This window comes from Crocodylus siamensis, chromosome 10, assembly GCF_052110815.1.
Source record: "Crocodylus siamensis isolate JL-2025a chromosome 10, ASM5211081v1, whole genome shotgun sequence".
In the NCBI taxonomy this organism is placed as follows: Eukaryota; Metazoa; Chordata; order Crocodylia; family Crocodylidae; genus Crocodylus; species Crocodylus siamensis.
Window position 1 is genome coordinate 50,950,947 of NC_143404.1, and position 24,754 is coordinate 50,975,700.

Genomic DNA, 24,754 nt, shown 5'->3' on the forward strand with positions numbered 1-24,754 from the left:
AAAACCGCCCAGGCCTGGTTCCGGTTACATGCTCTTGTCGCTCTGAATTCCACAGGCCAGCCACTACCTGCGTATGAACCAGCTACTGCTTCCTTGTTTGCTGCCTTTTACGTGTGACTGACCCAAGGAACGAACAAGACCCAAATGGGCCAAGGCATCCGACCAGCCATCTCACTGAGCTGAGACCTGCTGCCACGACAGCCTTAGGAAGCTTCTTTATGGCAGTAAGTTTCCACAAACCCTGTGGCTTCCAGCCAGGCCCAGTTTGTGAAATAGAAGATTTGGACAGTTTGTCTAGAAACGTGCTGCCCGCTAGTGCTGCTGGATTATGAGGACTCATCTGGATATTTAGGCTGAAGGTGCTGGCTGCTAGTACTGTTATAAATACATGCAGAGAGCTTGATCCTTTTTTAATATCATCAAAACCAAGTGCTTTGGATTCAAACCCAGCTTCACTGGGCTAGTTGCAGAGCAACTGCCTTCAAGCTACCATGAAGATGGCTGGTGGATTTCCATAAACAAAGCTGAACAAAGCTCAGAAAGGAAGCAAATTGCTTGGATGCTGAAAAGGGATTTGGTTTAAAAGCTGTTGTAGTAATCTCAGGTGTGCACAATAATGCAGGGAAAAACATCTGCGTTTTAAAACTCCAAGACTTCCTTTGTGATCCTCATGTTTTGCAATTTCCTGTATGCTATTGACTTTTTCATGAAGAGTGCTGGGTAATCGTGCAGAATGTAGGAGAAAAGTGTGCAAAAGAGCAGAGCTGGCAAGTCCAGCACAAGTGAGAAGCAATGCTTTTCACTCTCAACATGCTTTTTGCTCAATTATGTAGCATTTACGGATGCATAGGCTGAGGCACAGGGTCTTATTACAACCAACAACAAAATGTCCACAGACTGCCAGGGGGCAGATGGAAAACCAGAAACTGATATAAATCAGAAAGCAACTGGCCAGGTGACATGATGCAACACCTTGTGTTAGACCACATGCACCAAGGCTGTATTCATAATACACATGGGGCGTAACCAACCGAAAGCTGCTGCCCATAAGCCTGAGAAAAGTCAGTGTGAAAGCTCTGGGCACATCTGTATGTGGGCAGCTTATGAAAGCAGCAGGTGGCACTGCAGGGGGACTGTGGACTTACTGGGGAGTGCTAAGGGCAGCTATGCATAGCAGGGCACTGAGTACCAGAACTCATCCTCTATCATCCTCCTACGAGGACAAGAAATGGGAGATTGTTACTTGTGCCCCTGAATTCAGGATCCTGTCTCCCAAAGATGCCACTGGCTGCTTGTACACCTCCACTTTTAGGGCAAAGTGAGTATTCACCTGGAGCACAGGTGGGGCAATACCTGTATTTGAATCTGTAGCACTCTTTCTGGATTCCACCTACTCCACCGCATTCCTAACTCCATGCCAAGCTCAGATGCAGGAATCAGCACAAACCAGGGACAAATGCACAGCAAGATAGACAGAGAGTAAGTAAGTGCAAGGCCTTCCAAGAAGACAAGGGATCTACCATGAGTGCTTACAGTGGGACATCCTCTTTAGCGCCAGTGAGAGGTGCCTGTGCATTCAGGGAAGGAGCAGGCTGCTTGGTGTGCTCTGCGTCTGCAGAGAAAGGCTCATGACAACTGCATGTCCCTCTTTCCCTGAAGTAGGGTTTGTCCGTGTCAGGTGGTGTCTCACCCTGTTCCACTCTGCACTGAACTCTGCAGCTGTGGCTGTGCAGATAGACTGTGGCTTTCAAGGGCTGTCCCCAGGTGGGAACCACATCGAAACGTCTCAATAATTAAAAACAAAAGCTGAGTTCTGACTGCTTTTTCCAATAGCATCAGGCCACCAACAGCACTAGAAGACCAGAGACTGAGCCATAAAACATTGATTCAATGTCCTCAGGCCATGTGTGTTACATTGCACTCAGATTCACGTACAGGGGCACCTGTTTGCCTGCCAAGATGGGTGGGGTGTCCAGAATCACGCTTAGAGATTTCCTTCCTTAGAGGGAATGGGTTGCTGCTCAGAGATGGTAAAGAGGCTCAGCTGGAAAAAGAAAATGCACTGACACACACTGGAGGACGTGCCAGTACCCACACTCATCTTTTCTTGCTAGAGGCTGGATCCACTAGAACAAACACTTGCAAAGGCTGTTTTGGGATGTCCCAGTTGTGGGCTGCCCATCTGGAGACACCAAAGTTGTAAACTGAGGGTGACATATCCTCCTTGTGCCACAAATTATTTGGGTAAAAATCTTCCTGACCATTCCCTGCTGCTATGAACTCCCATGGCTCTTCCCAGGGCCCAGCTACACTTCACACATCTGCTGGGTTAACTGGCATAGTGACATGCAAACCCATCTCATCTTCAGCTAGTCCCAAATACTTCCCTGAAATAAATATAGGATGTAGCAGATGGTACTTCCTGGGCCAGCTCAGGATCAAACTAATCATCATGGAGCACATCTGCAATGGGCTGGCCTCAGAGATGATGCTCAAGGGCAACCAGCAGGGTTTCATTAGGGGCAGGTCATGTCAGACCAACCTGATTGCCTTTTAAGATCAGGTCACAAAAGCCTTGGATGCAGATGCTGCTGTGGATGTAATCTTTCTGGACTTCAGCAAGGCCTTTGACATTATCTCCCACCCCATCCTCATTAAAAAATTGGGCGACTGTGGCACTGAGGCCTACACCATCAGATGGATTGCAGATTGGCTGAAGGGTCATATTCAGAGGGTAGTGGTGGATGGGTCTTAGTCGACCTGGGGAGAAGTGGGCGGCGAAGTCCCCCAGGGCTCGGTCCTTGGGCCTGCGCTGTTCGATCTCTTTATCAGCGATTTGGACAACGGGGTGAAAAGCACCCTGTTTAAATTCGCTGATGATGCCAAAATTTGGGGTGAGGTGAGCACGCTAGTAGGGAGGGAAAGCCTGCAGCAAGACTTGGATAGGTTACAGGGGTGGGCTAGCAAAACCAGGATGCGCTTCAACACTGACAAGTGCAGGGTGCTGCACTTGAACAGCAGTAACCAGCAGCACACTTATAGGATGGGAAACTCCCTTCTTGAGAGCACAGAGGCAGAAAGGGATCTTGGAGTCGTTACTGACTCCAAGATGAACATGGGCCGACAATGCGAGGTCACGGTTGGCAGGGCTAACCGGACCTTGTTGTGCATCCACAGGTGCATCTCTGGCAGGGACAAGGAAGTGATCCTCCCCCTCTATGCAACACTGGTCAGGCCACAGCTGGAGTACTGTGTCCAGTTCTGTGCGCCCCACTTCAGGAGAGATGTGGACAACATTGAGAGGGTCCAGAGAAGGGCCACCAGGGGCCACCCGCATGATCCGGGGACAACAGGGCAGACCCTACAATGAGAGACTGTGGGACCTGAACTTGTTCAGCCTTCACAAGAGAAGGCTGAGGGGGGACCTGGTGACTGTCTGTAAACTCACTAGGGGGGACCAGAAGGGTTTGGGAGAGACCTTGTTTCCCCTAGTGCCCCCTGGCGTAACAAGAAATAACGGCCACAAGTTATTGGAGTAGGTTTAGATTAGACATCCGTAAGAAGTACTTCATGGTCAGGGCAGCTAGGGTCTGAAACCAACTTCCAAGGGAAGTGGTGCTGGCTTCTACCCTGGGGGTCTTTAAGAGGAGGCTTGATGCCTACCTAGCTGGGATCATTTGAGCCCAGTTTTTTTCTCCTGCCCTGGCAGGAGGTTGGACTTGAAGATCTACAAGGTCCCTTCCGACCCGACTTCTATGATTCAATTGGCTCTGTAGAACACACCAGCTTAGAGACACTGGGGCTTTGTCTATACTGGGACTTCAGCCACTGGCATAGCTGCACTGGGGCAAATCATGCCCACACAAGAGGCTTAGTGCAGCCAGGGTCTAAGGAAGAGGGTGAGGTGTTCCAGGCAGGAGCTGGAACTCCACTCCCAGCAAGTGCAGGTAGAACTCCCCCCCCTCACTTGGGTCTACTTCCACATGAAGCCTCAAAGACAAACTACTCAGAAGGGCTGCCTGAGACCACATCTTGGGCTTTTACTACTGAAGCCTTGGTGACCCACGTAACATGGACTGAGTGGTCTAAGACTGCTAACAAGCATGTTCCCTCCCACCTGTCACTCCTACTGCCACAGAAGGTTGTGTCATCTCAGAAGAGACCCAGGACAGCAGAGGGAGCAGAGGGAAAAGGAGGACTGTGTTTGCTGAACTAGGTAGGGCTCAGGGGATGGTTGGGGATAAAGCATGTCAGCATACACATTTGGGGGCAGAACATGAGGCAGACGAAGGAGACAGCATGGCAGCAGAGCTCAGTGGGGAAGATCCCGCAGTGCTGCCCACAGTCTCATAGCCAGAGCTGTCCCAGCTCCTCGATCCTCATGCCCAGCCATCACAAAGGTGCTTGCGTGTGGATCAGGCCCAGGAGACACATGAGGGTGCTGCACTTCCTGTATTCCACCTTCAAACTGATCCCAGCACAAAGGCAAGATCTGAAACCATAGCTACAGAGTCACCCCCGCTCTCCCCAGACCAAGGGAAAGGAGAAGAAGAGTGGAAGGGAAGGACAAAAATGATAGGACCTCCTCACTGACACCTCCTGGCTGTCGGGGTCGACCAGCTGAGCTAAACCAGACTCTGCCATGCTGCCCCAGGTCCCCAGCTCTGTGCTTTGTTCAGTCTCTGCCCAGTAAGGTGACACTGCCGCTGCTGCTAGAAGGCTCCAGTTTTGCAAATACTCTTCTGGAACGTATGGCACAGCGCTCCCACCCCCCGCCCTCCGGTCTGTCTCTCACCTTCTCTGGCAATCTGTCTCCTGCTGAATTCCACCCCCAGCCGCCCCCCTCCACTATCCTTCCATCCGCTCTCTCACATTTCTCGCCACTTTTCTGATTCTGCTTTTCTCCAGTCCGCCTCCCCCTCCAGTCTTGACCCTGCACACACTCCCTCTCCACCCTTGCCCCCGACACAGCTTGTGCAGCTCGCAAGCAGGCAGGGCGGCCTGGGGCTTTCAACATCAAAGTTCAAATGAGAGAAATCCCTTTTAATAGAGTTGTCACCGCTCATCTTCTGGGAGGCCAACAGTGAGGCCCTGACAGTCTGACACACCTACTACTTTCTGTGAGGCAAAGCTCATTGGCACCTAAGCAAACGTGCACACAAGTGGACCTGTCATCACATACGCCCCCCCAACAAGCACGCACCAGCGACGGCACTCCCTCCATAGGAAGAACAGTCCTTAGGGGGTTTTTTAGCAAAATCTTTACTACAAAATCTTTATTATAGTTCCCACTTTGGCTTTTCAAACCGCCCCCCCCGTGTATGTCTCAGTTCAAGAGACTCTTATTATTATCCTCCCCAAATATCCACGTGCCTCAATATCAAACACTGACAGGTGTGAAAACCCCTGAGACAGCACCCTTTAAAATGGTGCCACTGAAGAATAGTTTTTTCTTTTTATATTATTAGGTCTAGATAGTCTCTCTCACATGTCTGGGCACTTTGTGGTTATGGCCCTTGGTCTCATCTGCAGAGATCTATGACACAGTTGCAAAAGAAACTAGAAAAGCTCTCTGAGGCATTTCTGAAGCAGCTGCTCAGTAATGAGCAGGCAGCGTGGAAAGTGTGGCAGTGCACAGCCTGGGTGTGGCTTATCTTGCTGTTATGAATGATCTGTCTCCTGTAAGCACCTGAATAAATGTGTATGGTGCTGTCTCTTAGAAAACACACGGGGGGCAGGGAAGCCTATTGCAGAACTGGGTGCCAAATGGTTTTCCTAAACTGGGAAAAGTTTACAGATTTAAAAAAATATTCCCTGTTTAAATCATCACGAAAAGCCAAAACTGCACCAATCTTCAAGATCTGAAGAAACATCAGCCAGAACACCAGTTTGGGACAATCAGGACAGCTGGTTTTGATCATTTCAAAATGTTTTGTTCCAATTTTGACCATTCTTGTTTTTAACAACTTTTTTTTATTTTACTATGCATTAGCTTAAATGTCTGAATGAAAAGCCACTTGGAATGGCAAAAATATAAACATTTTCACTCAAGCAGTTGCACATGGATTTTTTTTTAGTCCCCTTTCCCCCGCCCCTGCTCCCCCAACAGGAAACTCATTTCCCGCAAAAAAAAAGTTTCAGTTTTTACAAATCAGCATTTTCAATATAAAACATTTAGTCAAGGAAGCCCTGCCCAACCCCAGTGAGAAGGGTTAACTTGAATGTGTATCACATGGCCAGCTTAAGCGACTCAGCTCTATGTGGAACATAAAGTCATCCTCCTGGAGGCTGTGACCCTGGGCTAGCGGTTACCTGCCCCCAGGCAACATTTCTGACAATACTGTGATACTCTTCCTTCCTCTCACCCCCGCCCCATGGCCTTCTGTCTGGCTAACTACTGGCACCCCTATAGCTGGTGCACCTGAACTGGCACCTCCTGTTGGGAGGGAGAGGTCCTACACACGAGAGCTCTCCTTGACCTGGCATTCCCAAAGGCAGTGGCAGTACTGGCAGGAGGAGAGCTGAAATATTTCTCTAAATTTAAAAATCTCCTCTGGGCTGTTCATTCTGCGCCTTCTAACTCCACGCTGATGGGTTGACAGGGAGAGGAGTTTATTTCTGGTCTAGCAATATAGAAGCCCTGCAGCCAGGTGCCAGATCAGAGCACGCACCTAGTCCACACCCAGTCATACTGCAGGGCTGCAAGCTCATTGGTGTGCTTTCCATGCCAATGGGAATAATTTCCTTCAGAGACCAGGCCTGCCACAAAGGGAAGCTCGGAGAGCTCATTGCCCCAGGCACGGCCTGTCAGAGCCTTCAGAAATGACAAGCATTGCAACTATTTCTACCGAGTAAACTCAGAACACTACTCCGCCCGCGTTGTCTTTCCCTTGCACGCGCACGCACGCACACACTTCCCTCATAACCTTCCTTCACCCTCACCTGAGTGACCTGGGCGATTTTTCAGAGTCTGTTTCTGCCAGATTTTGCTACAAAATACAGTAATAGGGCACTGGCCCACGGCTACCCCAAACCTAGCACTGCCTGGCAGGTGACCCTGTTAGCGAGTAACCGTGGGGAAGTTTTCATGAGGTAGATCACATCTACCCCAATTCTGACTTCTCTCAGGGGGAATCAGCACAGGGGGCCACACAGAAGCAGTGGTGAAGCTGAGAGCTAAGCCTCAGCAGGAATTACAGGAGGGATAAAAACACCCTCCAAAAATAAAGATCCTCACCCCCTGCTCCCCCCCCACGCTGCAGCCCAGGCTGCCCTCTCACCACCTGCCCCAGCCTGCTGCTGTCAGAAACCAGGAGAGGCAGCTACTGATGTGAAAAATGGCTGGGGCAGGGGAAGGAGGATGGTGGTGGAAGCATGCGCTGTGCAGGCTGGGGAATCCCTCTGGTGAAAATCATGCAGCACCGCAGCAGGCCTGCCCCTCTCAGTCCCCCAGGCTGCTAGAGATGGGCTCCCCAGAGCTGCCCATCATGGGAAGCCAGGAGTGTTTCTCTCTCTTCAGGGGAGAACCTCTCTACAGCTCTCAATGCCTCTGAGCCACTGTCCCATGCCCCCTAAGGATGGAAGAGACAACCCTGCCCTTGCCCCATCTGCCTGCCAGAGACATGTACCTCCCCTCCTGCGTTACCCACTCTGTGCCCCCCAGCACCACGCTCAGCTGCCACAGCAGCCTCCAAAACCCTGCATCTTCTCCCCTGCCCCTCATCAGCGCTATTCATAAATGATGAGTGTCTGGCTTTTATCAGCTCCCGTCGCTCCAGGCTCAACCCACAAAATACAGAGTGCATCTGCGATGGAGGCGCCAGTGCCTGGCAGAAGGCAGCAAGATGCAAACACAGGCTCAGAAGAAGCTTACTCAGCTCCGAGGGGGGTAAAGGAGGATCACAGCTACCAGGGGCGCTGAAACTGCACACGGCTCCCATTCTGACTAGCTTTGTTACGGCATCATCTCAAAACCCCAACCAAGAGCAAGGCCCTGGAGTGCTGGGGCACTGGATACACACATAGTCAGAGACTCTCCACCGCAAAGACCAGTGAGTCTCTAATGTCCCACCCTGCCCTGCCCTATCCAAAAGGGCAAACAGAAGAGAAGCAACTCCCCTAAGGTCGCACATCACATCCGAGGCTAGAACCCAGTTCTCGTGCCCCTCTGGTCAGTGCCCCACTCACTAGACCAGGCTGTCTCCCTAACAAACAGCACAGACAGAAAAAGCAGAGGTGCAAGCTGGTTTATAATGCTGCAGAGGCCACGATGCTAACCACAGATGCAGGCAATTGGCAGAACATATGCTTATTCCCATGCCCCTCCCTAGCACCCCCGGCTGTATAACCACATCTCTACTTTTCCTCTCTCTCCTATTCCTCTGTTATCCTTTTTTACCTCAGCTCCTAGAAGGCGAAGCTTCTCCAGTCCCAGCCATAAACACACAAACCCTCCTCCCCATGGGCAGTTGCAGGGGAACCTGCACCGACCTGAGCATGAATGTTTTGGGGTTTGTCTCTCGTCCCCTCCAGTGCTATGCTACAATACCAGATGCCCTACCAAAGCCCTACTTCCATCAGGTGCCTGGGAAAGTAGGGAGAATCCAGCAGTGACCCTGGCTGATGAGGAAGACATACGGCAAAGTAAAAAATGAGGGGCAGAAGGGCCATTGCTGCTAAGAACCCTGACCACACTAGGGAGAGCTGCATGGACATGGGCCAAAGCAGCCAGAAGCTTCTTTAAAGCAAACAGTGCTCGCCACTCCCCCCACCCCCTGCGGCCAGTGGGGTCTGTGGGAGTTTCCCCACTTACCGTCACCACGCTCCTGGCGCAGCTGTGCCCCCCCCACCCGCCAGGGGCACGAGCCATGTCCTTTCACTTGTGCAAACCTAGCAGAGTTAATCTGGAGCCAGTGGAGGACGGTAGAGATTGGATGATGACAGAGGATGGGAGCAAGGTTCCCATAGTACAGGGCCTGGCTGTGCTGTGAAAGCTCAGGCTAGTGTGAAGAGTCCTCAAGGTTTGTATGTTTATCCCTGCTCCACGTGCCACCTCTTTCCATGTCTCATCTTTTTCCTGCTCCAGATATTCCTCCCTTCCCTTGGCTGCCTAATTCCTTCTACCAAGTAGCTTCCTGTCACCCAAAAAGGGTCCCTTGGAGTCACTGTACCATGGGCCACCTTTTGCACCACACTATCACACAATTTGTTTCCAAACAGGTGGGCATGGGGGGGCAGATTGAGGCCCCTACATTGAGGGAGGGAGTGGGGCAGGCACTGCACAGCTGGGGTGGGGCACAGGGCAGCCATGACTGGGAGGGGGTGAGGCAGGTCCCACTGCTACACACACTCTGGGAGGGCATGGGGACACGTGCCCCCAGATCTGCGTGCACGGTGAGGGCAGGCTGCTGCTGCGGGATGGGGCAGCACCAGGCCCTTCCTGGCAGAGGGGTTGGGCTGGGTCTGCACTTGGGGTGGGCAGTGACAGTGCTGGGAAGAGGGCTATGGTGGGGGGGCTGCAGCCATCACAAAATTTGCCATAGCCCCCCTCCCAGCACTGCCACCACCTGCCATGAGAGCAGCCTGGTCCAACCCTTTGTCAGGAAGAGCCTGGCGTCACTCTGCCCCAGTCCACAGCGGCAGCCTGCCCTTGCCCTATGCACGGATCTGGGAGCACATGCCCCCATACCCTCCTGGGGTGTCTGCAGCAGCGGGAGCCACCATCCCCTCCCTATGCCCCCTGGAAGAGCCACTCACAGCTCCATCCTGCACCCCACCAGCTGTGCAGCGCCTGCGCCTGCCCTGCTCCCTCACTACTGGGGCCTCAATCTGCTCCCCCGCTCCATGCCCCTTTCCTCACAACAGACTTACCAGCTGGACCTGGCTGCTCTCCATGCTGCTGTGCTGCGCTCTTGGCTGGCTCCGTACTGTGCTGCGGCTGTGTGCCTGCACAGGGTATTTATCGGTAACATTACTGGCCACATCAGCCAGAAAAAGCCAAATTGCTGATACTGTTTTCTTTATATCGGTGCCAATCCGATATGGGACTGATGTATCGGTGCACCTCTAGCCATTAATTGTACTGTTCAACCTGTTCACAATATCAATCTTCCAGACTGCTTTTAATAGTCAGCGGGAGACCAGTGCAGATTCCAGTAGACTTCTGTTCAATCCAGGAGGGTTGGCAACCCTACCTTCACTTCCTCCTCGGCCTCGTCCCACCCTGCTGTGCCCTAGGCTGGGAAACCTGGCTCTAGGGAAGCACACAGCTTGCTGCAGACAGGAGTTCCTCACTGAGGCCCCTCTGAGCAGCTGGGCGCTGAGCCAGCAAACCACAGAGGAGAATGGAGCAAGACATGCCCCTGGAGGCTAAAAAGCAGGCAAGACAGTCCTGGGAAGGGAGCAATCTTCCTGGCTTAATCTCACACAGGAAATCACCACAGCATTCATGCATGCGAACAAAGGCCATGGCTGTATTTCACTGGGAGCACCAGTGGTACCAAAGCACAGGTTCAGCACAAGACGTGAGCACACACGATACCCTGCGGCAAGACAGAATAAGCCTGTGAAAGGAAGTCTCTTCCTCCTGTGGGCCCCACCGCCTGTTGACAGCCAAGCCATGGAGATGACAGGAGATGCAGGGAGCTGCTCCCTGGAAAAGCAAGGCTGGTTCTGTATGTCATGAGTCTTTAACAGCTTTGCCAGACTAATCCACAGGGAAGTATAAATGTCCTGCCCATGAACCAGAGCATCTGTTCTGCTGAAGGACAAGGCCTTGAGAGGCATTCAGGCCTTCTGTGTGCTGCCACTCCTGCTCCTAACAGTCCACATAGGAATGGGGCTGCTCTGCATGCGTCCTAGGGCATCTGAGCCAATAGGACCCCAAGCTGTCCCAACTAACCAGACCTCTGCCAGCTGCGAAAGACCTGTGTGCCACTTCCTTCCCCACAAGATCCATTTAGATCCTGGCTCTATCAAAACCTGACCCTCACTCTTCCTCTCAAACTCAGTGCCCCTCTCCCTCCAGTTTTGTAGCAATATCACTCAACGAGTGCTCCTGATTTCCACCAGCCTCTGTGGGAGTGGAGCCATTCACAGCAGCCATCTTCCCCTCTCCATGTGATAAGTTACATCTGGCTGGTGACAGCCATGGCCTCATTGGATGGGATGAGAATCATCCGATTTATGCTGGGGAGATCACAAGACTGTAGCAGGTTGGGAGTGAGAAATATCACAGGGAAAGTGTCACAGCTGATAAGTCTGTAACCATTATTCATGACTCTCTAATGACTTCCTCAGCCTCTAGTGGCATCTCCAGCAGCTGTTGCCTCCCCAGTTCCTTTGCCCTGGACCCCAGCCTATGGAAACTGATCCTGTTTTGCACTACGTCAATGCAAAGCAGGGGTCACTACAGGGAAGTTGAGAAGACTTGGGCCCTAGTTCATCCAAGCATTGATGCTGAGCTCAAGCTGGGGGGCACTGCTGCTCTCCAAAGCCCTGAGCCACAGGGGACTAAGTCAGTTCAAGTCAGAGCAGCCCCAAGGTTGCCCTCACTTCATCTGACAGGGTAGCCAGGTTGCAGAAATGCCCCAGCCAGATCCTCAGCACCAGTCCAGTACCCAGGGCTTCTGTCCAGGAGGGGGTGTGGAGACAGGCCCGGACTGACAGCACATTAGTAGGGTTGTGTCAGAGACACAAGCACCCAGATAAACTCTTGGGAACTGCCAGGTCTGATTCCACAAGGGACAGGGCAGCTCCTCCTTTTCCCTAGGTAGCTGCACTGAATGGCATTTATCAGTACTGAGGTGCTGCTCACAGGCAGTTACCAGGGTGAGATCAGAGGCATACAGCGAGGACACCATGTCCCAAAACCTCCCTGTCTGCTGTAGACCCCAAGGAGTTTTTGGTAGAGCTGGGGTTTGCTCTGAGGTCCTAAGCCAAACTGTCCTGGACTCCTCTGGGCCCTGGCTGAGATTTCTAAAAGTGCCATGGGGAGTCTGGTGTCCAATTCCTATTGCGTTTTTATGAGAGATAGGTGTTTATCTGCCCTTTGCACCATGACAAGACTCCCCAAGAGTCAGTCACTGCCATCCCATCCCTATGGCGGCTGCATTCTGGAGTTTCCAGGTGTGCAGGGCAGGAGGATGTGGAGTTTGAAAAAAGCTGCTCACTCTGTACAAGTACTGTTGTGTTGGTGCTGGCTGCCATGCTAAGAGCAGCAACCAGCCCTAGCAAAATGCTGCCCAGCCTGATACAGCCTCTTCTTCCCATAGTACTCAGCCAGAAGGCTCCCAGGATGACCCTATAGCCTCTGCCTGAGAAGCTAGTGCTAAAAAGGGAGCACATGGGAATATCTGGTAAGCTGGAAATACAGAGCAGAAAGGTGAAGCCAGGGTACGGAGAAGGGAAGGAGGGGATCTGCGGGGCCAGCTAAGAAGTCACTAACCTCAGTGCTGGCAGAGGACACCATGGCGGGTGCCAGCCCTGCTGTGTGGAGCTTTTCCAGCTGAGGCCTGCAGATGTGTGCAGGGCTATTAGCTGTCTTTGCAATGAAGTATTGAGCTGTGGCAAGTACTGTCTGGAACTCACGCTGGCACAATTCTGCTCCAGGGCCCAGCTACAAGGGCTACATTCAGGCCCAAGCATGCTGCTAGCTGCCAACCCCAGGGAGCCAGCAATCGGGCTGAAGGCGATCAAGGGCTCACTGTCCCTTCCTCCTCCTCTGGCTGCCCTTGCACTGAATAGAGATTGCACAAAGCCAAGAGTGAGCACAGCCATAAGGGCAGTAAGCACAAAGAGCCTGCTACAGTCCAGCCACCTGCATGGGCCTCAGCCTATCCCTGGAAACTGCTTCACAAGCAGCAAGGACCAGAGACTGATTTCATTCACACTCTGTACATCCATGGCAGGGATCATCTCTCCTCTCTGTATTCATACAGTCCTGCTCACAACTGAGGCTACTGGGCACCATGCAAATGAATAACTATTACTGACACTGCTGACTTCAGTGGCTTGGCCCCAGTGTGGTGCTCTCTCTCCAGGAAGGTGCATTATCCTCTGAAACAACTAAGGGGAACTGCCTCCTCCTCTATTCTACCGCTAAACTGTGAGGTGTCAATCCCAAACAGGAAGGTCTCGGAGCCAGGCATAGGCACCAACACATGGGACTGAATCATCCTTTTGCTGAACAGGTTGCAGGTGTGCCCACTGGGAGGGAGGGGAAGTTCACTGCACACAAAGGCAGGAGTTCCAGCAACAGGTACCAGGCTCACAGAAAGGGCTCTGCATACATACACACTGCTACTGCTCCTCCACAACCTTTGCACTTGGCACTACAGACCTCAAAAATGCAGCTGAACTGACTCCCTCAGGCACTGGGGTCCAACTTCTGCTCCCTACAACAGTTATGAGTGTCCATTCCAGACCCCAGTGCACAAGCCTACCACTCACCCCTTCATGGGCACCTTCAGCCCCTAACAAGGCCTGCAGCCCAAAGACAGGAGCAGTTCTCTCTGTGCAGCCAGTGGAGCTTTACCACCTGGGGACCTAGTCATTGAAGGCATCTTGCATCCCTGGAGGGCTCAAATTTCTTGCATATTCCTATCTGTACTACTCCTCCTCTGCCATCCTCCTCTGCATTCTACTTATGCTTCCAGCCTTCCTGATCCCCTGTTCCTCTGATACCTGCAGCCCATCAGCCTTATCAGAGCCCTGCAGGTGTTTAACCCCCTGCTTTCCCCAAAACTGTTCTTTCCCAGGAAGCTCAGGCCCCTTTATTATGCAAGTCATTTTGGCAGTGGCCCTGGCTCCCCAGATGGCACTGCTACAGCTTGGCTTGGTTCAGCTCATCGGTAATAACAAGGAACAGGGCAAATTCATCATGCCTTGATGCAGGAAGGAAGGAAGAAGCAGGTGCTTCCAAGGTGGATTATTTCTGCTATAGTTAATGCACCAACTACATGGGAAAGGCTCTGAGAGACAAAAGGAGATGTGAATGAAGTACAGCCAATACAGGGTAACTGAAACATAAGGCAGGATCCTAAAAATCAGGCAATGGGCTTAAAAACCATGAGAATATTATTAAATAATGCTTGGGGGTTTTTTATTAGTTTTCTAGATTCTAAGCCTTCCAGCTGCTCCTGAGCCATGTTTTCCAGCTTTCTTCTGCAGCCACAGGTTAGAAATGTCTTTAAATGAAAATAATCCTCACATAATCATGACTCCAGGAGCTGGCACTTTAAATGGAATGTATTATGTCATGAGACTCATGTCATGATAAAATTATGAGAGTTGGCAGCATTGTGAATAGTACAGAGAAGGTCCCAGGATAGAAGAAGCTGTAGGAAACTAGGATATAAGGCTGTCTGTTGGGCCCCTTGCACAGAAGAACGATGATACAGACTTGAATGACAAGACTACTTGTGGGTTTTCCTATAGGACCCCTGCCCCATTTGGTGCAGAAAATATGCTTTGCTCATGTTAAGTTTTACTGCATGTGATGTGCAGCCCCAGGTTTCAGCTACTGCACTTTTTCAACCCCTGCTCTGAAGACAGAATCACTCTTCCTCAGGGACTTTTCCACAGCACTCATCACTAAAGTATCAGAAGCCTTGATCGACGGCTCCTTGTGAGATGAGTGGGCATTAACCTTATGGTATGAAACTGAGGGAAACTGAGGCACAGATGGATTACGGGCAAATCATACAATCATAGATAATTAGGGCTGGAAGGGGCCTCAGAAGGTCATGTAGTCCAACCCCTGCTCAAAGCAGGACCATCCCCAACCAGATCATCCCAGCCAAGGCTATGTCTAGCCAGGTCTTAAAAACTTCCAAGGATGGAAATTCCACTACCTCTCTTTGTAACCTGTTTCAGTGTTTTACTACCCTCCTAGTGAGAAAGTTTTTCCTAATATCTAACCTAAATTTCCCTTGCTGCAACTTGAGACCATTGCTCCTTGTTCTGTCATCTGTCACCATTGAGAACAGTTTAGCTCCATCATAGGCAGCAGAAGGCTGGGGTTAATGGGGTTTAGTACCCCTCAAACATGGGGTAGTAGGTAGGGCTGCAAAGCAGCCCAGACATGGGCTCTGGGCAGCTGCAGCAGGGAGAGGGGGGCTGGGGAGGTGAGCAGACTCAGACACTCCCAGCCCAGCATGTCGATCACTGCCCAGCACGACAGGCAAGTCTCCGTCTGTGAAGGGGAAGGGGGCAGAGGGCTGGCAGATTGAGGCCCCCACAGTGAGGGAGGGAGTGGGGCAGAGGCAGGGCTGGGGTGAATGGGGCCCCCAGGTCAGTTGCGGGGCTGTCGGAGCCCCGGGCAGCTTATCCAGGGCCACAGGGGGGCTCTCCTGCCACTGCATGCACCCTGGGGGAGGTGTAGGTGGTATGCGCTGCCTGGATTTTTGTGGGGGGCAGAGGCAGGCTGCCACTGCAGGCTGGGACTCTGCACCCCACTGCCTTTGCTACTGCTGTGAGAGTTGCACAATGCCATGTGCCAGACCCCGCTAGGCAGGCAGGGGACATGGCACAGTCCAGGGGTTGCAGGCACATGGCATCACATGGCTCCCAAGGCACTGGCAGCAGGGCATAGAGCCCAGCCTGCAGTGGCAGCCTGCCTCTGCCCTGTGGAGGGAGGGAGGGAGGGGGTGTGCGTATGCACATGCTTCACTCCCCTCCCCAAAATAATAATATTTTCTCCCTCCACCTATGAGCTCCATCCTCTTTCAACACCCCTCCTCAGGTAGTTGAAGGCTTCTATCAAATCTCATCCCAGTCTTCTCCTCTCTAGACTAAATAAGCCCAGTTCCCTCAGCCTCTCAGAAGTCAGGTGCCCCAGCCCCCAAACCATTTTCGTTTTCTTCCACTGGACTCTCTCTAATTTGTCTGCATCCTTTCTGTAGTGGGAGGGCTCAAAACTGAACACAGTACTCCAGATGTGGTCTCACCAGTGCTGAATAGAGGGGAATAATCACTTCCCCTGACCAGCCGGCAGCACGCCTAACAATTCAGCCCAGTATGCTGAAGGGCACACTGTTGGTTCATGTTCAGTTTATTGTCCACTGTAACCCCCAGGTCCTTTTCTGCAGAGCTGCTGCCCAGTTGGTCAGCCCCCAGCCTGTTCCAATGCCCAAGCTGTTGCCCCCATTGGACTGCTCCATCCTAAGTACAGGACTTTGCACTTGTCCCTGCTGAACCTCATGAGATTTATGCTGGTCCAATCCTCCAATTTGTCCCGGTCACTCTGAATCCTAGCCTTACTCTCCAGTGTATGTACTACTCCCCCCAGATGTATCTGCTTGTTTGGGGTGCCGAATCTAAAACCTGGGACCTGATTCCTCAGAATATTTAGCACTGTCCATGGCACTTCTGCATGCAGGGCACAGCTCCCATTAATGTTAGCAGTGGTAACCTCCATTCTCATCTCAGGCTGTCAACAAATGAGGAGCACACAGGTCTGAAAAGTTTGCTGTGGGCAACCTGACCTGCTCTGCAAACTGGGTGACTGGTACAGCTCCACTGCCTTTATCCAATTCATAACTGATAAAACGAGTTGACACCTGTGGAAGATCCAACTCATTTAATTTACTCTGTGGATTAATATTTGTTTCCAAAGACTATCAGTGCCAAAGCTGGGACAGAATCCAATTCACCAGGGAAGCATCCGACTGCCTTCACTGATGACCCTCCTTTCTCTTCCTGCAGCTTTGACATCATCCACAACAAATCTTTCAGGCTCTGCAACAAACAAGCCTGGGAGGCCTACAGACAACAGCCTCCTTCAAGGCACAGTGCTGATTCATCTGCAGAGTAGGCCCACCCAGTGCACAGAATGAAACAGGGGTCTGCTGGAAAAGATAGTGCATGATCACAGAATTAAACACTGTATCTATCATCAGCCATATTTACAAGGGTGTTATGTTAAGGTTATACAGGCTATTGTATTAAAGTTACACAGCCATATTTACAAGGGTGTTGTACTAAAGTTACACAGGCAACAGTAAGTTAGATTCAGGGCACCCTGCAGAAAATGCCAGCTCTTTGCTATCACTTGTCTTTGACTATGGAAAAACACCATAGCAATTCTTCTGTTGCAAAGAGCTCACAAAAACCTCATCAGGTCCAAATGTTTTTGACACTATGGATTCCTTTTTGAAATCTCTGGGTTTATTTTGTGAATGGTGCAGCACCCTGGCTAAAAATGACTGCTTCAGATCTAATGCACAGATCTCCTGCTTGAGCTAATGGATAATTAACAGCAGTAGTAGATTGTCATCCTCTGTGTAGACGACACTATAGAAGAAGAATGACACATTAAGCAGAGCAGTGGTGAAGCTCAGGGAAACTTCCAAGCCCTGGAGGGGAGTGTGCCTTGCCTGCCTTGGAGAAGACATATATGGTTCTGCTTCTGTCCCTCTCCTGCCCCATCTAGCACCCTGAGTCTCAGTCTCCTTGCCCAATAAATCCCAGACCTCCAACTCCTGTCCAGTCTCAGTCTTGCCCTTCTACATTTGCTTTCAGCATATTCTTCTTGCCCAGTCAGTCCTAGTCTTCACCCTCACAGTCCTTGTCCAATCTATATCCTCCACCCAATCCCCAAATCTCCATTCTCCCTGCTCCTGTTATCCCTACAGCATACAGTCCCCTCCTGCAAGCTCCTTATCCCAGTCTTCCCTCCTTCCCTACTTCTTTCCCTTTCTCCCAGCTCTTATCCCAGCTGCATTTTATTCAGCCTACTTATTCATGCTCCCTCAATGCCAGCAGAGAAGGCACAGAAGGGAGAGTTCCCTTGATCTCAGTTCCCACGTCCAGCACCAGAGCGGTCTGTGGCAGCTGGGAGAATCCTGCTCTATCCTTGCAACTTCAGAAAGGAGCATGCTTAGAGCAAAGGAATCCTTGGAGAAATTAGCTTTTGAACTCTAGCAAGTCTCTATAGAGTACATGCAAACTGAGATTATCAAAAGCCTCTGTCTTGACCAAATTTGGGTACACTTTTATGGGATTGGCAAAATACACATCCCTAGAAAATTCAGGCCCTGGCTCCCAGGCTTAGAGTATTTGGGCTGCTCAATTAAGGCTTTTTATTATTTGAAAATGGCAAAAGAATGTATTTTCCCCGTAAAGTTGCTTTTGGAAGCAGGTAGACCACTTCTACTGAAGCTCAATAACAGAAATCTGAGGCAGTCACCCAGCACGGAAAATTTCAGCCCAAATGGTTCAAGTCAGTTGGCAAAGTCATAAGCAGCTGAAATCACAGGCTCTTTTAATAGAAAGGGTCACGGAAAACTGAATGACAGGCAATGCTAGCAGTTCCTATGGTAATCCTTAACTTTTGTCTACCTCCTTTGTTTTCTTTTCCTCTTTACTTTGGTCCCCTTCACTCTCCCTTTTCTCGCTGGTGTCTGCATTCACGTTTGCCAGGCTTTCAACCCCCAGCATCTCCCACACAAATCTCACAGCTTCCCTCACACATTCTGATTGTCTGATGTCTCTTTTCCCCTCAGAACCCTTCCTTCTCTTCATTCATGACACAATTTCTTATCCGAGTCCATCTTTCTATTTTTACCGGCCCAATTTCATTCATTCACTCTTATCTGAGTCTATTTTTAAATCTGCTGCTGTCTTCTCCTGGCTACATTTCATCTTCCTCTGGCTGCCCCACCAGGCTCTCCCCCGTTCATTTTCTCCATCAGTCTTTCCTTCCCTGTGATTGTCCTTTACTATTTCTTGCCCATCTCCCAGCTGCATCTCTTTCATTGTGCCTATCTGCAGGATATTAGGCATTCACACTATGGGAGGCCAGTTGCAGGCTGGCCTGTGCTGCCCACTCCTCTCCCACGATACAATAAGGACTGCACTGGGAAGTATTACTGAGGTTTCCTCTCTCCACTTTTGAAGCATTTTCCCCTTCCTCTAGGCTCCCTCTCCTCCAAACACATGCAATATCAACTGCTCTGTTTTCTCTCAGCTCTTTGATCCTCCCCTCCCCAATCCTCATCCCAGGAATCTGTTCCTGTGACTGGGAGTCTGAACACAAGCCCCTTTTGACCAGCCCTAGGGTTGGGTCCTGGGCATCCCCTCACAGGTCTCATGTGGCTGAGGGTTCTGCAACTGCACAAGGACCAATCTGTGCCCCTCTCTTCTTCCTACCTCTTATGAGCATCTGGCTGCTCCCAAACACTCTAGCTGCCTCTCAGAGCAGGGTACATCAGATTTGCAGCTGGATGGGTCCACCTTTAATACCCCAGCAGTACTGCTAGCTTATTTGGGCACACCAGTGCAGCCTGGACCAGTCATATCCCAGCTGAGTGCCCATCTGGCAGATGTGCCCGCACATCCTGACATACCTTTCCTCCTCCAGCAGCACCGTGGGCACAGAGAAATTAAGCAGTTAAAAGGTGCAGTGGCTTCATACTCTCTCGGAAACAACCTTCAGCTTCTCACAGCAGGAACTGGCTCTTTAAGAGCTGACAATGAGTTTGCAAGGTTATCGCTGGCCTGCCTGGCAGTGGTAATAGCTGAGCAGTTCTGTGTTTAGGGCAGAAGCAGAGCTGGGCAAAGGCAGGCTCTGTTCCTAGAAGAATCAGGGCAGCAGCACAGTGTCACCCTCCAGCTGCCCCAGGAGAGCCGTTGAGGAGCTCCAGAGACAGCCACTCATGCCAGCCCTCCCCAACTGGCAGCACAGGGCCTTGGAAGATGTATATGAGGGGACCTGAACACATAGGAGAGTCCCACGGGTGGAGAGTCCCACTTGTCCAGCCAAAGCGTCTTGATATCCCAATACCCCGCAGTTGCTTAGCTGTAGGTCATACCCCATTGTTAACACCAGATGCAGAGCTGACAACATAAAACTACTCAGTTCTGTGGCACAGTGGCTTGGAGCAAACGCTCAGAAACAACTTGGCCAAGCAAGCCTAGCTAGACACAGCCCGGCAGCTTGAGTGAGTTGCTTTTATCGGGGGGGGCAAGACCCCTCTTGTAAGGCATTTGGCTGCAGTGGGTCCTGCGGCAAGGCAAATTCATTCCAGCTAGCTAGCTCGGCAGTATGATCATAAATGCACTCCCAGCCTCTGCTTCCCAGGGACTAGCAGGAGCAGAGCTACCTCTGGAAGCAGCACACCCATTAAAACTAGCCTCCCGCTGGAAAGATGGCTCTACCCCTCTGCAGCACTGGCTGTGGGAGCCATACCACATTCCAGGCTCCAGCTGCCACTGCCTTACATTGGTGGCTGTGGGCTTCATCCCATACACTGCATCTCTGCTGGGGATAGTTTAGGGAGGATGGAGTCAGTCTTGCTGCGATGCAGACAGACGTGAGCAGCAAACTGCTGGGGAATCTGTGCTGTTTCCATGCTTCCAGCATTTGCCTGTCCCCAACCCCTTTGCCAGGCAGCTCCTACCTTTGCGAGCGCTCTCCATCCCATGACTGCAGCACGGCTGCTCTCCACTGGACTGATGCTGTGTGTACAACGCACTGCTTTCTGCAGAGCAGCCTCTTCTCTAACTTTAACACCCCCGCGCATTGATTGATGCATACTGCAGTCACAGCAGACCTCGCTGCACAGAGCAGCAAACTGGGCTCCTTTCCCACACTCCCAGACCAGGCTCATCACAAGAACCCCCCTAGTGGCAAGTTCCCTTCTCTCCTGGGTCTCACGCTCCTCAGACAGCCCTCCAGCCTAGCTGATCAATACTATATATACCTGCTGAGGCTGGGCTGGGTCACTAGCCCCTCTACATCCCTTCACTTGCACTTTCCTCCCCCTTGGCTGCAAACATCTGACTCATTACAGGTCAGTCATCAGGGAACAAGAGCTGAGCATGAGTCTTCTATATCCTTCCTCGCTTCAAATCCGAGGGAGGGATGAGGAGGGGGATAGAAAGAAAAGGATACTTTGCTGCAGAGCCCCAGCCCTGATTTCCAGCCAAAGGACTGTCAGGCACCTTGATAAACTCCGTCCCTATTTAAATTAGGACTTCTCAATAGTCCCATCAAAATCTGAAACAAACAACTCCAACACCCAATGTGCATTTGATCTAGAAGGCTCCAGCATCATTACGCACTCTTGGAGCTGAAACATTCTGCCTAAGGTGCTTTACGTATTTTCATTTTCCCCTACTGAAATGCAGCCATGTCTCAGATAGAGCACAGTAGCTCTTACACATCATCTTAGAGTACACATCCTCTTTTAGACTGTCTTTTCTTGGTGGGATGAACCATGCTATAAGAAATAGCTCATAGCTAATCCGGTGTTGGGGCCAAAAGTCTCAAGTGCAGACACTTATCCTGTATGTGGCTACTGGAACTGAGGCTCTCAAAGCTCTTTCCAATGCAACATCAACATTATCCATGTTTTATAAATGAAAGACTTGAGGGACGCTAGTGCCCATAATTCCTCCTGGAACAGAGATGCTGAGCATCCCTGAGAGCTACAGGCCAAAGGCCAGATTTTCACTCATGCTAAGACAGGGGAGTCAAACTCATCTGTCCTTGTAGGCTGAATGAGCAGCATGGGGCCAGTCTGCAGGCCAGATCCTATTCATGGACTCCTTTTCTTCCACCCTCCCATGCATCCTTCCCCAGCATACTGGATCTGGCAACCACTCCAGCTGGTCTGGGAGTCAGGCTATGTGCAGTGCAGATCCTAGACCAGCTGAAACAGGTACCACATGAGATGCAGTCCAGCCAGAGCTTCAGTCATTCCAGGACCCACACTGCTTGCAGTGCCTGCGAGTGCTACATGCAGCACTGGTCCAGGACTAGCTGGAACAGGCAATATGTGCAGCCTGTGTCCCAAAGCAGGTCTGCACATGGTGTAATCTGGCTGGGGTGGCCATCGCAAAGTGTGGCTGCCACTATAGCCCGACTGCGCTGCATGCAGCACCTGTTCTGGCCACTTCAGGTTCTATGCCACATACAGCATGAGTCCCAGACTGGCTGCAGCAGCTGCCAGATCAGATATGTTGGGGGACAAGGAATGGGAGGGGAAGGGAAAGTGCCCATGGGCTAGATCTGGCTCATGGACTGGCTTTGAGCCACAGGTGCTGATCAGTCTCAGGAGCAACACCAGAAGCCAGGTGGTAGGGGATTGTGGGCTGGATCCAGCTTGCAAACCTTATATTTGACACCCCTGTCCACTCTTACCTCCCTCCCATCCTTTCCAAGGAATGTCTTAGTCCAGAAACCCATTCACTGGAATCAGCATGGTACTAATAAACATGAGGGAAGGTGATGGGCTCCAGTCCTGAGCGAGATGCCCAAGGTCACTTAGTGGCAGAACTAGGGAGAGAAATAACTCCCAATCTAGTTCTCTAACCCCTGGACCTGTGCAGGTTAACATGCAGCAAGAGCATGCCTCCGTCCCAAAGGGTTTCACAGACAGGGGAACCACATCCATCAGAGCTTGGGTCTCTGGCAGGTTGGAGGTAGCAGGGCAGGTGGCTCTTCCTTATACAGTACCCACATGTGGATGGCCTGCAACATCACCAGAACACATGGCTGGTACGTAACTTAATTAATTTGACAATGAGATTATTTCCCAGTTGCTGTGTAATTACTTCTTAAATAATAGCTGCTGGAATAGGCCAGCGCAAGGCTCCTGGGTAAGGGCTGGAAATTCAGTGAAAATGATGCTGCTGAAAGCAGGCCCCCAACTGACAAAGCACTTGAGGTTGAGGGACAGATCCTGCTCTCGTGCCCTGGGGAGAATCTGGAACAACAACACCAAGGCTGGTGGAGGAGCTGTGGATGCGCACCAGGCTGGAGGAGAGCAGAGGCTGGCTCACAGTCTTCCACTAGAAAGCCTCAAGGTGCAAGTTGGCTCAGAGAAGTACAACCTATGCTTCCACCCTCCCTGCAGGTTTGTGTATAGTGGGATGTACCTCCCGCTGTAGAACTAACAGCTCCAAAACTGCTCCCTAGCAGAGCTACAGCTGGAATGTTAATGCCTCGTGGAAGGGGTGCAGCAAACCACGTTAAACAGGAACAGTAAAACAGGAACAGTACATCTGACACAACTTCCAAGTCATCATCTCTGACTACTTTGGGTTGAGAAGGACTCCAGGGCCCAGCGCATCAGGACACTTCTCCTGCCCCAATGCCACAACCTTAACCTAATGCAGCAATTACAAGCTAGTAATCTAGAAACCCACCAGAGAGGTTCAGTTACACAGTGGGTGCATCTACATGTTCATTAATGCCCAGTAGTTACCACGCATTTAGTTTAATACTTCATTAAGAAAGTACAAACTAAATGCACAGTAACTACATTTACTGTGCAGTAGTGCCGGCAGATGGTTTTTTTGTGACGGTTACTATGCAGTAGCCTAATAACACTGTGCAATAGCTTATCAGCATGTTTTTTGAGCAGCACGTACTGCACAGTGTTATTAGGCTACCACACCGTAAGCGTCTCGTGTAGAGGTGCCTACTACCCCTCTATTCCTGCCCTAAGCTGTTGTGGCAACGTTGGACCCCACCCAAGGCTCATTTACATTTCAGCTGTAGCTTACAACAGTCAATTCCCCCCCGGTAAATAAGATTTATGAGACAGTCTGTTGTGTAAAAGCAAAATCACCGTATGCCATTGAATTAATGGCTGGAAACATACAAGGAAGTCCCAGAATTGTGCTTTACCAATATTGCACCGTAGAGTATCTCCCTTCTGTGGCCATCTGGAAGGAGTCAGCTGTCACCTGGCAGATCAGCAGTGACATGTGTCCAATGTGAAGAGAGAAAAGGTGAAAGCAGGGTCTGAGGTAAGGGCTTTACCAGCACCTGGCTGAGATAGCCACTACGCCTATGCAAAACACCAGAGTTTCGTTTTGATGTCCGTTTTGCTGTTTCAAAGGGACAGTGTTTCGTTTTGTCATTTCATTTAGTTTTGAAGCACTATCCTGTTTTGTTTCATCAAAATTATTTTGCTGTTTTGATTTGTTTTGACGTTTCGCCCAAAGGCTATAATGGGAAATGATGAAAATGCCTAAAACATTGTCATTTCATAGTTTCTAGGGTTGGAAGGGACCCGAGTAGATCATCTAGTCTGACCCCCTGCCACGGCAGGAAAGAGTACTGGGGTCAAACGACCCCAGCAAGGTGTACATCTAGCCTCCTCTTAAAGACCCCCCAGGGTAGGAGCCTGCACCACTTCTCTTGGAAGTCGGTTCCAGATCCTAGCTGCCCTGACCGTGAAGCTGTGGCCTGACCAGTGCTGCATAGAGGGGGAGGATCACCTCCTTGGACCTGCTTAAGATGCATCTGTGGATGCATGACAAGGTGTGGTTGGCCTTCCTGACTGCATTCCCACACTGCTGGCCCATGTTCATCCTGGAGTCAATGATACCTCCAAGACCCTTTTCTGCCTCTGTACCGACAAGAAGGGAGTTCCCCAACCTGTAGGTATGGTGCCAGTTGTTCCTCCCCAGGTGCATCACCTTGCACTTGTCGGTGTTGAATCCCATCCTATTCTCATCCACCCACCCCTGTAACCTGTCTAAGTCTGATTGCAGCCTACTCCTCCATTCTAGCGTGCCCACATCCCCCCACACCTTAATGTCATCAGCAAATTTGAACAGGGTGCTTTTTACCCCCTCGTCCAAGTCACTGATGAATATGTTGAACAGTGCGGGCCCGAGGACCAAGCCCTGCAGGACCCCACTGCCCACATCCCTTCAGGCCGAAAATGACCCATCCACCACCACTCTCTGAGTGGGCTCCTTCGAAAGGCCTGAGAGTCTCTGAATATTTATTACCAGG

The 24,754-nt window shown here is 51.0% G+C and overlaps 1 protein-coding gene across 8 annotated transcripts in view; it reads right to left on the reverse strand.

Moving 5' to 3' along the window:
- EPB41L1 (erythrocyte membrane protein band 4.1 like 1) overlaps positions 1 to 24,754 on the reverse strand; it is a 183,482-nt gene that overhangs the window by 57,514 nt on the left and 101,214 nt on the right. Inside the window, exon 1 of one of the 8 annotated variants that reach the window (XM_090020533.1) lies at positions 20,400 to 20,521. The exons of the other annotated variants lie outside the window; for them this stretch is intronic. The gene's annotated coding sequence lies outside the window, so the exon portion shown is untranslated. Of the gene's footprint in view, positions 1 to 20,399; positions 20,522 to 24,754 lie in introns of those variants that run through there. 8 annotated transcript variants of the gene reach the window in all.